General features: G+C 37.6%; 1 protein-coding gene across 1 annotated transcript in view; it reads right to left on the reverse strand.

The window, feature by feature from the left end:
* LOC113113878 (catenin alpha-1-like) overlaps positions 1 to 15269 on the reverse strand; it is a 91050-nt gene that overhangs the window by 51938 nt on the left and 23843 nt on the right. The gene's annotated exons all lie outside the window — the stretch shown is intronic.

Below are 15269 nucleotides of genomic sequence, written 5' to 3' on the forward strand. Positions count from 1 at the left end.
GTCCTGCAGGGCAAGCTGGGAAAAAAAAAGTTTCAGTGCAGAATGAAGGGGACCAAATACATAAATAATACACGACTGTTACTGTATGCCTAACCTTGGGAGTCCAATAAATCACACACAGTGAATATCAGCTTTTATGTAGCCATTATTAATGCTTTTTCTATAAATAATACATTCACATATCTAGACATTTGAACAATGATATTGCGTGTGTCATCCTTGATTGCTGCGTCTCGGTTTAAAGATTTTATATCTTTTGTAACTCTCAAGGCCTTGTAACCTAGATGATGGAATTGATTTTAATGATTTTACTGCTGGCGTAAGCTAAGCGACTGGTCGACTCCCTCCGGGCAGCTGTTGACCACTGGTTCAGTGATGCTGTGCCTATAGGCATTTGCTACAGAGAAAAGCTAAGTTGTTAGGGAGTGGAGGGAGGCAGGATGGCTGAAGCTGAACATGATTTATAGAGGACAGCCATTTCTTGGTCAGACAGAGTGTGTAAGAGAAAAGGCTTTGTGACTACAGAGACTTCAGATGCAGCGGCTTTCTAAGGCTTTTCACTCACTGGGAAAGGAAGCTATTAACTCCAAAGGTCACTTTTTAATTTGGTTGCGGCCCTATGTGGCAGAGGTCTGTCCCCGTCTGAGGAAATGAAAACAGAAGTGATTTAACTCGAGATTTAAGTACACTTAGATGAACGTAAGAAAGTGAGGAAATTGCGTGCCTCAACTTAACGCGGTGTTCCCAATTACGAAGGCTCATTTAAACCCTGCAGGAAATAACTGAACACACACACAAAAGGAAAGGCAACTCTGGGACCAGATGAAAACAGGAAAATCCTTTTATGGCACTTGTCCACTGCATGGCACAACTCAGCTCAGTATGGTAAGGCACGGTTTGCTTTTCCACTGCAGTATAGTATCGCTTTAGAGTGGGCGGGATTATTAACATGTCGTTATAGTTGCGCCTCCTCTACGGTGATGTCTCTTAAAAAGAAATGTTTTAACTCCACATCACCCCATCAAACTCTCACTGGATCTGCTCCTCTGATGTCAATGAGAGGAATGTCTGTAATTCCACAACAGAAAATGGAACGTTTTGGTTGTAAAAAAAAAAAAAGAAAAAATGTGGTGCGCTTGGTCAAAACTCGCTGGCTCGGCTGATTTAAATCTAGTGGTTCTTTGTGTTTGTGTTACAAGTTCGGTGACCGGTAGTGATGATTCTCTCCAACCAATCCATGATCTGCAGAGTTTACGTCACATTTTGGTTTTACTTGGAAACTCATCCGAGGTGGTACTAAAAAAATTAAATAAAAAAATAAAGTACCAGGTACTGTACCCAGTGGAAAAACCCACAAAATTAAATTGTACAGAGGTGTATCTTGCCATATCATACAGTGGAAAAGCGCCATTAGAGGATTTCTTATATTACCACGGCAGTCGCTCCAAATGTTAATTTGCTCCCTCTGTTTAGTCTACGAAAAACAGTCTTCCTTCTCTCGGCATCATTTCCTTAGAACTCAGGGCTCTCAGGGACCACAGAGGATGAATGGACACCTCTCTTCAAAACAAGACTCTCAAAATGAACTATATTAAAGCAAAGGGCCGAAGCTCCATTAGCCACCAAGGGTAGTCATCCCTCATCCACTCCCTGATCAAAGCGGTCAACAAAAAGGAAATGATAGTAAGAGGCACAATGTGGCTCAATGAACCAGCTACCAAAAAATACAAGCATTTTTCGTTGGATGTGGTGGTTAAGATGATACCAAATGTTGTAGTGCTAATTTCTAGCTCTGCATGTTAAGCACACAACATTTATCCTGCAAAGACAAAAAGATACATAAGTCACATGTACAGGTTTTTTTTTTTTTAGCTGATATTATAATTTTGGCACATATAGTCATATGCAACCATGCTATGATACAATATTAGCTGATTCCTCGGTTAAAAAAAGATCTAGGAATGTGTATTAGTAATGAATGACTTTTAAATGTTATGTCTAGTGCTGTAGTTTATAATAATGCAATGATGCAATACATGGCAACAGATGCTGAAAAGATAACCAAGTTTGAGTTTAAAGAGCATTTAAATATACTTAAAAGCACCAGAAAGAAAAGAACCAGCAATCACATTTGATTTCTACATTGTTAATGATGATGACCGTCACTAGATGTGGACACACAGGATTTCAATGACAAAACGCTCCATTTATCTCTCACATGGTTACCAAGGAAACAGTGTTCAGCCAAACTGAATTCGTGTTCATTACCATCTAGGGTGTGACGAACAAAGACCTTCATTATTCTTGTTCTGACCAGAAGTAACTTTATGCAGCCCTATTCATGAGAATGTCTGACACATCGAAGCATCAGAGGGGAGTAATGCTAGATATCAAGGTACATGCAGAGCTAATGCAATGAGTCAGAGCTAATCAACAGTAGCAGGTTAAGAAAAGGACCCTAATAACCCTGACATCCCTGTTCTTTGACTTGTCAATAGAAGTGACCTTCATGCCACAAGGCTAAGTTACAAAAGCAGTCACACAACCGAATATAGCTTGCTTAAAATACCATAAGGACTAGTTAACTAAACATATGAGTGGTGCAGCACAGAGAATGCCTGCCACTGCCGCCCACTAGGTCTTCATAATCAAATATGATGCAAGTGTTCTATAATTACTCCTATCTGGATTCCATCACGGTTGCCCATTATTTCCCAGTGCCACAGGTGAAACATCTGCATCGCACTCATCATTGACTCACTGAATACAGTCCAGAGACCATGTGCACAATTGAAGGAAATTCAATTATTGCCTTGAACCTCCTGAAGAGGTGCTCTTGAAATGCAATCAAATATATTGAAATTGAAATTCATTTAGATTTTTGATTTAAGACCAGCCGGATGCTACGACTACAGCCCGTTTCTCCCACTACCACTCCATGTACATTCGCTCAGAAACAAACCTTTTTAACCAGGCCAGAAGCAATAACGCAACCATTTTCAGGCACAAGATAAAAGGGTTCAAGGACTCAAGAGCCACATATGTTTGAAGCACTTATTATGAGCTGCCAATTAATCTTGCAAACGCTTACCAGTGAGGACGTATCGATCAGGATTCTTGCCAGCAAATACCTCTCTAACATTTACTGCTTTCCACATTTTAAAGTTGCTCCTCCTTGGAACCCGAAAACACATCTTGGGCCAGACGTGACAGAATCAATTAAACTCTGTCAGAAACCCATAACAAGGAGATATACAAGTGGAGGGAGTCAAGCCAAACTAGTTTCTTATTTGGTCACCATTTATAGTTTACAGTGTAAGACTTTGAGAAACAATTACAAGTAAAAAAAAGAACTCCCTATAATTTTTAATATAAATAAAGATGTTTTTTTTTTTTTTTTAACTTTAATGAAGATGAGAAAATTAGCAAACAATTTTAAACAATTAAAATGACGGGGGGGGGGGGGGGGCACAAAATAATGGTTCTGAAATAAAATCTAGAAGTATTATTGATTCAAATAATCTAAATCACAATATATGACTAGATTTTACTTTCTGAATAGGAAATGAATGACTAAATAGATCCGTTTTAGTCAAGAGCAAAAATTGTAATCGCCTTGTTAATTTCCCTTTTCAATTCAATAAACGTACAGCTCTGCAGTTGATTTAGATACATGATTTTTCTGTCACTAGTAACAGCTCAGTACATTATGAATACGAGGGTGACCTTTTCATTTCATACACCAACCTGTCGCAGGCAGGGAACAACGGTGTGGCTGCTGAAACATCACGGGTCTTATGAAGACACCTGCAACATGCACCAGAGGAGACGAATGACAGCAATCCCTCAGTATTCTAGGGAGAGGTCTACAAACTGGACAGCATGTAGTTACTAAGCCTGGGCTCAGAATTGAGGGGCAGAGAATGGGGCATGTCAAGCTTTGCAGCATTCATCTGTCTTCACAGAGCAATCAGTTGTGGCATCCAGTCGCTGTTGGCAAATCTTACTGAGCGGTTAATAAACATGGCATGCTATCGGTCTTCATACTGTCAACTTTAGGCTGAAGCCTGTCGTGAGGGCCGATTCCAAAGGTGGGTTTATCGAACCTCGAGGGTTTGAATACCAATGCTCGTTCTCGGTGGGGATCTTTTCTCATCCTTCGCACTGTCTGCTCTGTTCATCTATAAAAATGAAAAAGCGGTGTCACCAGCAAAAGGTGACAAGATCTTCTGATTTATTAAGAACCCTCAACATAAATTTATGCAACCGTCCATGCACCCCAATTACATGGGGGAATGATCCTTGGCCAATACGTCAAACTACCAGAGCATATCTTTGACACAGCGGAACCTTTGCAAAAGTTTTTAAGTGTATCCCAGACGACAATTAGAGAAGACATAAGCATGACTTAATGCTTCAATCATCATTAAATCTAACAGGGAGAAAGTTCTGCTGTGCAAGGTGAAATCTAATTTCTTAAAATGTTCACCTCCTGCCCTTTCAATTTAAATTCATTAATATTCATGCTACGACTCTCCTTAGAGCCCATTCTGACCAAAAGAAAAAATGACACTACATACCAAAAGCCTAACATCTCTCCACAGAGTAAAGGAATCGCACACCAAAGGGGAAGAATCGGAAACAATTTACCAATAATGCAAGAATATATGTTCAGTGACAAAAGAAAACGCAAATTTGTTGGCCTTCAAAAAGCTTGGCATGCCGAACCAAACAACAAAATTCAGTTGCACAGCCTAGCCTAATTTCCAGGCTCATTTCAGAAAGACCACTTCAATGATACTGTAAAACTCTGTTAATAACACAGACCTTGTTCTGAACCCAATATAAAATGGTCGCCCTTGAAAACAAGGCACACATCATAACAATACGCCTGTGACATACTCGAAACGCACAAGGACCAGCACAGGCTATTAACTTTTAAATATGCCATTTGCAAAACAATCCTACAAAGTCAATGGCTTCAAATGTCTCATAAAACAGGAAGCTTACAAGATTTTTTTTATCTGAATGCTGAGAACAACAAGAGCTTGAGCATGTGTCTATATAACACATGAGCTAAATGGACATGTAACGGCACAATGAGAAACAATGCAATCTTGAGAAAGACCGTAAAAGAGCCAGTGTGACAGGAATTAAACCAGTGGGACCAATAAATAACCATTTCTCTCTGGATCTTGCGATACATCAGGAGAAAATGTGTTTTTCTATATTACCTATGAGGCCAATGATGCCTTTGACAATCACAATGGCAAAATCCTAAGCCTCTTCTGAGGGCAACCCAGTCTAGAGTCAGAAATGCTACATCACCAAAGTGAATGTGGGCAAATGCCATTATCCATGACAGCAGTATTTAACAACCACTAGTCGGAATCATTCTGCCCTTGAAAAAAGAAAATATTTCCATTCTGTGGTGGATTTGCAAGAAAAAGAGCTGGGACACCTCTCTAACATCATTTTCCAGCCCCCCCAAAAAATAGTCATCTAGTTCTAACAAATGCTCACTAGATCAAAACTAAACCAAAAGATCCTCGCTAGCTTTTGAAGCTTGAGCAAGCCACTGATTTGTGTTTTTGACCACTGAAAGGCTTGCTGTCTCTGTGCATTTCATAAACAGCTTTGTCTTATAAAGCAAGAGTTGGTAAAATGAACAGGAAAACAAGAAAGCATTCGGGTAGATCTTTTCTCTTTTTCTCTGAGCTGCTTTAAACTTGAAGAAAGAAAAACACCTCAATAAGGATATATAAAAAAAAAAAACAACAAGATAAAACATGGAAATGTACTTATACATGTACTTATTATACATGTCATTAGAAATTAGTGCAATATAAAGCCAAGCATTTCAACAATTTATTTCCAAGATAAATCATGGTTCATGGGGCTTAGCAGTTTTTCAAAGCATGTAGCACCATTTGTGTTTGGGTCAAACTAATTGAAATATTTGTTTTGGGGGGTTCAGAGGCAATTAATCTTGGCCTATTTATCTGCAGGAAAACAATTTATTCGGCTCCTCTGGATATTTATTAAATGCAATTACAAGACATTTCAGGAAGAGTGTAATACAAATTCCCAGGACCACTTCTCCTAGATTAAAACTCTAAATGTTGGTCTAAATGTGGCTTTAAACAGCGAGCCGCAACTTCAGTCCCTAGTGGAGCAGAAAACCATTTCAAATATTTCAAAAAGGAACTACGTCTTTGTGCTTGAGGAGCACTCAATGATTCATCCTGTTTCTCCAGAAGGAGACAAGGCATTAAACACGCTCACTTGCATTTAAAGTAACTCTTTTTGCTGTCTTTCCCTAAGCATTGCTGGGCTAGCATACATAATTTGGGTTTTTACTGTCATTTAAATGTAAAAATCACAATGCTTTTGATGGACTAAAAGAAAACGTGCAATTTTTTTTTTTTCAATCTGCAAAGAAAATAAGCAGCTCAAGGTCACAGTCATGTTAACATGCAATCACCCTTAAGCAGGAGACAGTCATTTAATCTTCATTCGGAAAGGACAAAGCAAACATCCTTCATGAATTTAAATATCGTGTTTCCTTCAACCCATTGTTTGAAATACACCATCTACACTCTGGAAGCAGCCAAAGTCATAACAGCTTGAGATAGTCTACACTGAATGCTGCACATCACCGTAAACTTAATGAAGTCAGTTCACTTTTTTTTTTTTTTTTTTACAAATCTACTTCTATTTGATCAATTTCTATAAAAGTAAAATAACTTCCCTCTTTTCAGGATGGAATAATGTCTTTGCAATGTCAGAATCATGGACGTGTCAACGCTGAACCAGGTGGCTCTAGCCCTGTTCCCAATCCGTTCAGTACATACCACCATTCACTGAATACGTTCACCTTCCCCTCGACAAGGGAAAAATAAGAGTGATTTGTTCCTTTCAAATAAAGCTTATGATTAACTGTCCGGAAAAGTTCTGACAAGAAAGGCGACTGAGACAGTGACATGCACTTACTGAGCAAAAAGCAAATTATGGCCAGTGTGAACGTACAACAAAATTTACCAGACGGAAAATCAGTTTATATACTTGTGGAAAACTGGAATTAAAACATTTTTGAGGACACAATGATATATTAGAATAATGCTGATTACCAAAAACCATGCATATACAGACACCCATTATTAGCTTGTTGGGCTATGAGAGTCACGGTAATATCGCACTCGCGATGAGGCAAACCTGCGATAGGTCCATGAGAATCTTTCAGTGAAGCACAGTTCTGTGATCAGTAGTAGATCTCCAACCAAAAGCCAGAGGGTGCGCTCGCATGGAATTTCCAAATATGCCCCGAAAAAACAACCCGGGAAATAAAGCTGAATAAACCGTTTAACCTGTTAACTGTCACTCACGTTTTTGAAGATAGACATGAATGTGCATGATACAAACATAAATTTGTATAATTCATGACTGAAAACATTTTGTAACATGATTTTGATGTGCCATTTACATGGTAATTTCAAGTGATATATAACTTCTGATGATTTCTAAAATGTGATAGAGAAAAAGGCAACGAGGACATCTTTTTTTTTTAAACAAAGGTGAAAGCTCCTTTTGTAATGTAGATTTCTGAGGGTGCACTCTTGTCATAAATTCATCTATTACTTTTCCTACATAATTTTTAACAAAAAATATTGGTAAAATATATATTTGGGAGTCTTAGACCTTTTCAACGATATATAGTTTGTCAAGATTAGATTAGATTTGATTGTAATATAGTATAGTCAATGTAGGCGTCCCGTATACGGGACGGGGTGACATTTAACAGGTTAAACTGCTTTCATTACTATTTCGTTACTTAAAACACATGACTACAACAATATATTGAGTTATTTTTATAATTATCTCACAAAATGATTTATTTCAAACAATCAACTGATGTAATGTAGTGATTTGAGTAGAAATATATTATATGTGGTATTTTCACATGCTTTCAGGAGGAGCAGTACCGTATTTTGAGGACTACAAGTCACTTTTTTTCATAGTTTGGCTGGTCCTGCGACATAGGTGCGACTTATTTATCAAAATTAATTTGTCATGAACCGAGAGAAATGAACCAAAAGAAAACCTTACCGTCTACAGCCGTGAGAGGGCACTCTATGCTGCTCAGTGCTCCTATAGTCTACCACTGAAAACAGAGCGCCCTCTCGCAGCTGTAGACAGTAATGTTTTCTCTTGGTTCTAAATAAATGCAACTTATAGTCCAGTACGACTTATGTTTTTTTTTTCCCGTGACGTATTTTTGGACTGATGCGACTTATACTTAGGTGCGACTTATAGTCCGAAAAATACGGTATTTACTACACAAAGTCATTGTTCACTGAGCTTGTCGGAGAACTATGGCTCTGTGTTGTAAATGCAGCTCCATCTGAAAGCAGGTGATGGAGATTTACTGCAGATTTACTACAGAACCAGTTTTACTGATGAGATGTGCATGACTATTGCATGCGATTTATCGTCCAGTCCTAGTGAGAATATTTTAGTTATGTGCCTTCAAACTGACGAATTCAAAGTACGTATAACAAAACACACCTCTGCTTCAGAAAGCACTTACACATAATTTGTCAAAATGATCATGCAATCAAATGCATTCGCCTTCAGAAAACTGTAGTAACAGTTGATATACACTTTAAAATAATATAAAAAGTTACTTTCAACCTAATGTTCAATTAAGAAAACCAAAAAGTCATTACGCTTTGTATAACTGTCAAACAGGACCTCATTTCAGCATAAAAAGTAAGAGTTTCAGTGTTAACAATTCTACTAGTTGTTTAGGCAATCAACGAGATGCTTTTGAAAACCAATCTTAACATCCCCATATACTAGCTTACTGAATAAGTGATCTGCTTAATATACCTGACAATAGTGTTTTGCAGGATGACTGGAATGTTTTCTTGATCAATCAGCACCTAGGACAGGAACTATTCACTCTACAATTCACCGCACAAAGCCACTGCTGATTTGCACACTTCTGCCAGGTATGGGTCTGGACACCCCACTGTAGTACAGCATTCAACTAAAGGATGTATCATTTCAATTGAACAGAAGCTGGAGTAAATTAGGGGAATCGTGATTCAACTGAGTGAGCATAATCAATTATTGTGTACAAGAACAGAATGGCGACATTTTTCCAATCACTGACTACGGTTGAAAATAACCATCATTCCAAGCCATCACTCCTAGTTTCAGAAGTCTATAGAGCTCACTCAAGTGTTCTATGTGCCAGGATGAAAAAAAATTGCACAAAGAGAGAAAGAGGATAGAGGCTAAAGCACCCTTTATTGTATGTTATGATACCAGCTCTGCCAGGCTCTATGACTTTGGAGTTAGAAACAAAATGTCAGTGGACATTTCATTATGAGAAGGGGAAAAATAAAAAGAGGTTGTCGAGAGTTCACGGTGTGGACTGCAGCTTATCAAAACTGCATTAGAAAAGGGGGAATTATAGAGCAGAAGACATCCGAGCACTAATCCAGCACAATTTATTTGTTATCTGCCATTAAGGTCATTTTTGATTGAACACTGCAACAAGTGAACACTTTACGATGAGGTTTGATTCGTCATTGTTGGTTAACCACATAAGTTAACATTAGCTAGTAATGGACAGCGGCATTACTACCCTTTAATTTCAACAATTTACTAATACACTGTGCTCAGAAATCGCATCCGTTAATATCAGATAATGCACTGTGATTTAACATGAATAAATACATTTACAAATTAATATATGCTGAATATATGCTTATTCAGGATTTGGAATGCATTACGAATACTATTCCCATCCAGTGGTCAAAATGCACACCGCTGTATGCTGCTTGAAAGACGCGTGTTCGCTCTGATGTAACCATGCATGCATGAGAACCACATGGGGAACACATGAGATGCACATTCACTCGCTGACAGCAGGTGGCGCTAAACTGCAGAAAATGCAGTCCTTGGCCTGGAAACCACATAACTAAAGCAGCTGCACTACTTTCTAAAACATATTTAAATAATTTTAAATAGCCATTAAGATTTGTGTATTCACTATAATGTTTGTCACAGTGCCAAATACTTAAGTATTTAGAACTTAGACTATTTATTTTCAAAATAAAAATGTATTTAAATCTGGACTACAACATGCCCTAGATATTAGGGATGCACCGGTTGACCGGCCATAAATCGGAACCGGGCGGTTTTTGATTAAAATACGTGATCAGCAATCAGCCGGTTTTTGGTCTTTCGGCCGATTTCCCCGAGAGTGCGGCTGCGAGCACAGACTACATTGTAATCGTTCGCAATTTCATTTGTGTAGAAGTATTTCGAAATCTGTGCGCAGGACACGGGCAGCCGATCAGTACTGGAAATGCAGAGCTACATGTCTGAGGCACAGATAGCAGAAAGCGATTAGCCGTTGGTGTACTGGCGCACAAATAAGAGCCCCCTTTCCGCATGCACTGAAGCTGTGCGAGCGTTTACTGTACCGGTCCGCACCCTGAGAAAAAGTGTCTCATTCGTCCAATTAAAAATTTTTAGGGTAATGATTCACATCTATATTTTTTTTACTTGAGAGAATAGGCTAGTTATTTATTTCTTATTGCCTCAAGTTAATAAAATATAGATGTAAATCATTACCCTAATTTTTTTTTTTTTTTTTTTTATTGGATGAATGAAAACACTTAGCATCTTTGTTTTATTCGCACCAACATTATTAGATTTTAACATTTTGGAATAATCTATTTATATAGCATACTTTTATTTAGTCTTAAATAAAAAAAGATATTTACCAGTGTCTTTATTTACAAACCAAATGTAAAAACTAAAATACTGAATGCTGATCAAGAAACAACTTATTGAATATGTATGCAGTTGTTTTTCATTTCACATGGTTACAGTTAATCTTTAAATTTAAGGCCAGTTCTATGTAGTTTCAACCCAATTCAAAAACAAAAGCTAAATGCTGATGTCTGTAACATCTATGTTTGTATTGAATGTAGGCTACTTATTGTGCATATACTGCCGTTCATTTCAGATGGTTGGAGTTATTGTTTTCAATAGCCAAAAGCCAGTTTGGCCTATTAAATACCAAATAAACATCTTGTTTATGGACACTTTCCTTCTTTCTTGTTTGTTGCTTAAAAAAAAAAAAAAATCTGAAATCGGTATCAGATTCGGCCAGTTTTTTTTGTAAAAAAAAATTGGTATCGGAATCGGCCATGAAAAATCATGATCGGTGCATCCCTACTAGATATTGTTTGTAAGGGTTTTGATTGTTTATTGTTAATTCATACTTTACATTAGAGCTTCATTAGTTACCAAACTGCCAATGAAAAATTCTTCTGAGCTTTCATTAATCTTAGGTATACCAATATTTAATTAAACACATTGTTAAAATAGAGTTGCAAATATAATTTCATGAGCTAACATGAACCAAGGTTTACATTTTTTAACAAAGATTAACTTCTGTAGCTAATGTAGCTATTGCTCATTGTGAATGTTAATGGTTAACTAATGAGGTAAAGTGATACCTATGGGTCATCGTAGTTCTTTTACCCTATAATTTGTGTAAAACTTTTAACTTAATATATTTTTCCTGTTCTGCTTTACTGTATTTAAATGTGGTTTCTATTATAAGAAAAAGTTATTGAACCTTTTGTACTGTATTAGGACCACTTTTTTAAAACAATTTCAATAAGATAATACCGTATACCATCATAAAAGCATGAGCAATTAAATCGCAACAGGAAAGTTCGATTCCGGCATATCTCTAATTGTTAATCAAATTCAATGAGAATAAGTAAAAACTATCACTATATAAATCACTAAAAAACCAATAGATTTTGTCCCAACTTTAAAGAGCTGGTGGATTTAAAGTGGCAAACGACTCATAAAGTGTGTTCATAACAGAACAGTTTATTTATAGTTATCATTAAGACCATTTAGTATTTGTGCTGTGGCACAGTGCTATCTTTTGGGACAGAAAAAACAATGTTACTTCAACGCATGACAAAAAGCGGTTTAATACATATGCAACAAGGACAAATGACAAGGCACAACAGAGGTCACTACGCATCCTGAAAGAGGTGAAATGGAACTACAATAACCTTCAACACAGAGCTGGGCTGTCGTTTAAATGCTCTACAACACGACTTAGACTTCAACGGGCCTTAATAGAAACTGTCAGTCAAGGAGTGATGCCATAGCTCTGCAGCAGCCGACAGCAATGGTATAAGACCCACGAGGATGAGCGATGAATGAAAATAACAGAATCATCAGAGGTTTGTGCTCTGTCTCTCTCTCTCTCTCTCTCTCTCACACACACACACACCTCCCTACATGGAACAGTCAGTGAGAGACTGCAAACAGTGAGGCATAGATCGTTTAAGTGCCACACCTCACATTTTATCTACTCGTATTTAAATTTTTATAAGAGGTCAGGTCAACTCCAGACCTGCCCAGGTGCTAAATCGTACACAGCGACATGAATTGCTGTACTAAGTGGTAAATGTTTTTTGAGGAAAGAGGAAAAAAAAAAAAAAAAAAAAACAAGTGATTAACCTGCTGTCTTTTTTACCTTTTATGGTAAAGCAGTAAAATGCCATTTGTGTGTCATAAGGGTTGGTATTTGGACAGGATATAAAGTGAGCACAACCTTCTAAACTGTGAATAATAAGGTCTACGGTTTAAAGTTGTTGCTAAAGTGATCAATATAGGATTAATTCTTTCTCTTTGCCATCATATTTACAGCAGTTAGAGGAAAGAGCTTTTAACATTTACAGCCAAACAGTCTGAAAAAACAAAAAAGAAAAAAAAAAGTGACAAACACCAAGCCATTTGACTAGAGGGTGTATTGCACAGCTGGATAATCAATGTTGAAAAACAATGCCCGTGTGAGAGGCTTTTATACCATAAAAACAGATTTGTTTTTCATTAATCATAACACAGTATGATTCCAGTGTTAATATTCTGGGTGACTTTTCACCATTTACGGTCAGCATTAGGGAACAATGGCTTCTAGGGATAAGCATTTTGGTCATTTTAACCCCTTTGCAGTCATGAGGACTACAGTAGTATTGCCCATCTCTAGTGGCTACTGATTTAACGGGATCACTCACTCGAAGGAATAGGCATTATTTACTCACCCTCATGTTATTACAAATCGTTTTTTTTTTTTTTAATGCAAAACGCAAAAGATATTTTTAATATTGTTGGGGTTTAAATAACACTGGACCACATTGACTTATTGTATGGACAAAAAAAAATAACCTTCATGTTTCCCAAAGCAAGTCAGTCATTTAGATTTATAGCGACATAAGCGTGAGCAAATGACAATTTTGCTTTGTGTGAACTATCCCTTTAAGCAAACATGTCAAATTGAGTGCAGCAAGCTTCCTCTGAAATGGACAAACGGTCTCAATCTTTATGCAATTAAAATTGCTTCAGCAAAAAAAAGTACATCATCCATCTCTCTGCAAAGCCAGGAATGTGATTTTTAACAGCAAAATGATCAAGGACCAGGTATAGGGGAAACCATCTGACAGCCCATGTGTGACAGATTTGCGTTTTTATGGAAAGCTGTAAATTTAGCAAAAGCCTCAGGGACAGTAAAGTGCTCCCTTGATGCACTGCATGTGGTGTGATTCGCTTTAATTACACATTCAGATGAGGTTAAAATTGAAAGTCAGTTTTGCGTTTTTGCAACCTGAGGTAAATGAGAAAATATGCATTGACCTGGCTTTTCAAATATTTTTAAAAATAAGCTGCAGGAACTCTTGACTCCAACTTAATTATCATTGGTAAATATTTGGGATAACCAGAGGCCAACAGGTTAGCAGGGACTCATTAAAGCTTGGCTTTAACAAGCAGGTGTCCCTACACTAATCTTCCAAAAGAAGAAAATTGCTGCCGAAAAGGTCAAATTGTAATGATCTGCTCTTACTGTTCAAATGTTATTGCTATTTATGGAAAAAGGAAAATTATTCCAGGCTGCTAAGATAAAATAATTTCAAAAAGCACACGGTTAGGTGAAAGAACAAGAAGAGGAACGATAGAAACAGGGCTCAGTTCGAGTTAAGAGACTTTGGAAGCAAGTTGTCATGAAACAAGACCAGATGTCAATCTTCCCGAATGCCCATGGCAGAGGAAAACGTGAGGAAGAGAACAGACGGAGAGAGAGAGGTGTGGGTGTGTGTGGGTCTCCTGTTCCATCTCCCCTCCGTAAGGCCTTGAAGAGTTCGCATCTGTATTTTCACAGATTCTTCAGATGTTCACCTTCAAGTTGAAGAATTTAAATGTCAAAAGCTTGACACGTCGTACCTTATTACTACCAGCTCGCCTTGTGTACAATCACCTCTACAACAAGAGTCTGGGGGGTCTGAAATTTATTATTAATAAAATGCTAAGGAAAAGCTCAGAACAGGCACATCATGTGAAGTAGTCACGAGAGGGTGGAATAATTAAATACGTGCTTGAACCGCAGCACTCAAAACCATGAGCTTGTGCTCGGCAAAGTGAAGAGGCTTGTTTGTTTAGCAGTGCTCTGCATCGTTAATCATCTGGCTAATCAGTCTGGGCTGGACTTTTAAGTCGAAACCAGATTGACTGCCCGAGTTCGGGGTTACAGCACATACCGGGGCACGTGGTTTAAGGTCCTGAGTAACAATTACACATTTTCCAGGCTAACAAAGGCCTGATCAATCTCTGCTAATCGGCAATTAATTACAATCTATTTTTGAACACTCTGAAAACCGCTTTTGAAAACCTAAGCTGAAAACGGGACGCAGCAGTCCACTGTAATTCAATCCGTGTCTTCACTTTTCTGCCTACATGCACCATTTCTGCTCAAAGATGAAACCTGTAAAATTCAGGTCGCATAACAGTGATTAAAATGTTAGTATTCATCATAAGATTATATCAATTATGAATAAAGGTTTGATTATTTTGGGGCACTGCTCCGAATTCATTTAAATGTGACTAAGGCAAGAATCAAAAGCAAAGATATTGACATGAGATGACAAAAATAAAGACAATTTAAGCCAATTTGAGCAACTCCGAATCATTTATATTCAAGCGCAATAAACTTGGTTACCTTAATGCATTAAGCGCTTAGCTTGGTAAACATAATACCCAGAAATGGCCTTTAACTACATGATGCCTTTTTTTTTATTGCATTTTCATAAACTTTCATAACCATAGCCACTGCCAGAGGCTCTTACTACAAAACTTGGGTTTCATATTAACCTCTTGAGACCTCTCAT

The sequence above is a fragment of the Carassius auratus genome, chromosome 14 (assembly GCF_003368295.1).
Source record: "Carassius auratus strain Wakin chromosome 14, ASM336829v1, whole genome shotgun sequence".
NCBI lineage: Eukaryota > Metazoa > Chordata > Actinopteri > Cypriniformes > Cyprinidae > Carassius > Carassius auratus.